The sequence below is a fragment of the Microtus ochrogaster genome, chromosome 10, assembly GCF_000317375.1.
Source record: "Microtus ochrogaster isolate Prairie Vole_2 chromosome 10, MicOch1.0, whole genome shotgun sequence".
Lineage (NCBI taxonomy): Eukaryota > Metazoa > Chordata > Mammalia > Rodentia > Cricetidae > Microtus > Microtus ochrogaster.
Genome location: NC_022016.1, coordinates 80,068,303 through 80,071,688, shown reverse-complemented (window position 1 = coordinate 80,071,688; position 3,386 = coordinate 80,068,303).

Here is a 3,386-nt window from a genome sequence, read left to right as displayed (position 1 = left end):
GACTGAAAAAGCATGGGATAAAACCGGACTCCCTGAACATGGCGGACAATGAGGGCTGCTGAGAAGTCAAGGACAATGGCACTGGGTTTTGATCCTACTTCATGTTCTGGCTTTGTAGGAGCCTAGCCAGTTTGGATGCTCACCTTCCTAGACCTGGATGGAGGAGGGGAAGGACCTTGGACTTTCCACAGTTCAGGGAACCCTGCCTGCTCTTCAGAATGGAGAGGGAGGGGGAGAGGAGTGGGGGGAGGGGGGAGGAGTAGAAGGAGCAAGAGGAGTAGGAGGAGGGAGAGGGAAGTGGGAGGCTGGGAGGAGGTGGAAATTTTTTTTCAATAAAAAAATTTTTAAATAAAATAAATAAAAAATTGTGAAGTCTGCAACAAAAATTAACTTGAAACTTGTAGCAAAAGGTCTGATAGTTAAAACATATACTGTGTGCTATGTATGGAACTTGGACTCATCTCTTGCTTCTGCTTTTTGAAGAAAAAGGAGTTGTCTGCCTGATAGGCTCACTTTGGTATAAATAACAACCATGTGGCTTTCTACCAACTTGACTGATGACTTATTTCATCAAGATGGAAGCAACCATGAGCAACCATGAGGCTAACAGCTATCTTTACTAAGGTCAAAGAGAGGACATGTCAAGAGGTCTTGGTTGACATGATCATGTGGTATAAAATCACTCAGGCAAACCCCCCACTACCACCAAATCAAAAGAATCTGGGCCAGAAAGGAAAAGAATGGACTGAGGCCTCTAACCAGTGTCAATCTCTTTACCTTAGTCCCCAGGAATCACCATCCTCTTAACTGCAATAACAGGACCCTCCTTCCTTTGCTTCTGAGTATTACCATAGGCCCTTGTATCATAAATTGGATATATATATGTATATATATATATGAACATAGTTAAGATATTAACTTTACAAACCCTACCAGCTCAATATCAACCTTTACCCAACATGTAAGTGAATCAATGATTTGGTTCATAAGAGCCAGAGCCAGCAGGGAATGTACCAGCTAAAGTGACTCCATTTTTGACCAAAGCAACCATCTTAGAGGCCTGAGGCCAGTCCTGTCAGCAATTTCAGTCTATTAAACTAATGTTCAACCAGGAATGTTGACCATTAACTAATCCCATTACTCCTTCCTCACAATGCATAACTGTTGTGAGATGATAAACTAACTGTTTATTTAGTTTCTGTAAACTCAATTAATTGCCTCTGGCCAAAGACCTGGGATGTTTTCTCACACCTGCAAAAGTGCACGTGTGTAGAAATGAAGTAGTTGTGTGACTGTGGCTTTGGCTTTAAAAAAAACCTTCTCCCAGAAATGGTGCTACCCCCTTGCTCATCACTGCAAGGAGTGAACTAGCCAGGTCAATGCTGAAGAGGTCACCCCGATGGCAAAAACAGGGGAGAGCTGGCAGACTGACCAATCCAGCTACTATCCAAGCCCAGAACAGGGTTATGTGCTAGCCCACCCCAACATCCACCCCATCTGTGATCTCCTGGAGTACAAGAAGGGGCGAGGGTTGTCAGTCCTGCAGATCCAGGGCTGCAGGCTCTCTATGACATAGGACAGCAAAGGGATGTCCAGGAAGAGTCCCATTGAGGGCCCAGCATCGATGATGTAGCAGAGACCAGTGCCTTGAGCCAGACCAGTGATTCTTTGGGATGAATGCCTGCATGTAAAAGTGTATGGATAAAGGGGTTGACTGCATAACTCACTGTATTGCAATGCAGCTTCCATCACAAGACTTCTCCCTTTCTTCTCTTAAATTTCATTTTGCTTTATTTTGTGGGGGTGGGGGAAGGTGGATGGGTGAGATAAAGAGACATGATGTGGAGATATGATGTGAAAGACAGAAAGAATAAATAAGTTTTTAAAAATCAAAAAACAAAAGACTTTTCCCAGCTTCAGTCAGGGCGGCAGACTCCAATTAGACCCAGGAGGTTGCAGTCAGTTACAGCTTAAATAAGATTTCACTAATTAAAACTGGATAAAGTTTATGCTGTCTTCTAGTATTCTCCTGATGTAGGTGGGTCTTCTGTCTATGTGTTACTTTCATTGGTTAATAAAGAGACTGCCTTGGCCTTTTGATAGGGCAAAAAATTAGGTAGGCGGAGTAGACAGAACAGAATGCTGGGAGGAAGAAGGCAGTGAGGCACACGCCATGATTCTTCAACCTGAGACGGATGTAGGCTAGAATCTTTCCTGGTAAGCCACCACCTCTTGGTGTTACACAGATTATTAGAAATGGGTTAATCAGGATGTGAGAATTAGCCATGAAGAGGATAGATATAATGGGCCAAGCAGTGTTTAAATGAATACACTTTGTGTGTTGTTATTTTGGGTGCAAAGCTAGCTGTGCGGGAGCTGGGCGGGATGGAAAGCAGTCCTGCTCACCTCATCACTACATTCAACAATTCAACAACAATAATACTCTGTGAGAGAGCGAGCAGGCTCATCTTGGGCTCCTGCCCTGAATTTCCTCAATGACAGACTTTACCTTGTGAAGGGAAATAAACTTGTTCTCCCTAAATTGCTTTTCATCGTGACACTTGTCATAGCAACAGAATGGTAGGTGAAAAGGAGGAAGGTTTTAACTTTGCTTGCAGTTTAGGGTGTTAGTCCATCATGGCCTTAGGGACATGGCGGTTCCATCTCTAGTAACAGACGCTAGCGGTAAGGCTTGTTTCATGCCAGACTGGGCCATGTTAGTGCCTAAAACTGCTGCCACCAGGGCCACACTTAATCTGTGCAGCCTGTGCTGCCACCTGGGGTCATGGTATTGTTAGAGCCAGGGCTGCTGTCAAGGGAAATGTCTGTGATCCTACCATAGCCAGGGTTTGAGCTGTTATCATCGAAGGACATGCTAATGCCAGAGCTCTGGGCCACCACTTGGGACCATGTTGGTGTCTGAGGGCCACTCTGATGTGGGTACTGTGCCAATCTGGGTGGCTGTGCTGCTACTTGGGGCCATGGTGACATCCAAGCCTGGGCTGCTACCAGGAACTATGTCTGAAAGTCAGGATCTGTGATGTTTGTGGCTTGTGGTACCGCCAATGGCCAGCGTGGGATCTAGGCTATATCCTGTGGTCATGTTGGTATCTGAAGACTATGCTGCCATTGGAGCCATGGTGTTGACTGGGCCAAGGCTGTTGTTGAGAGCCATGTCTGGGTATGTGTCCCAATGGTAGCCAAGGTCTGTGTTGATGTCCATGGCTCCTTATATAATTGAAGGCAATGCTAATGCTAGGGGTCTGAGGTGCCTGTGGCCATGTTGGTGTTTGAGGACCTTGCTGCCACAGGGGCTAGGACAATCCATGTGGCCTATCAGTCATATGGAGCCAAGCCTGGGCTACTGCTGGACCATGTCTGGGTCC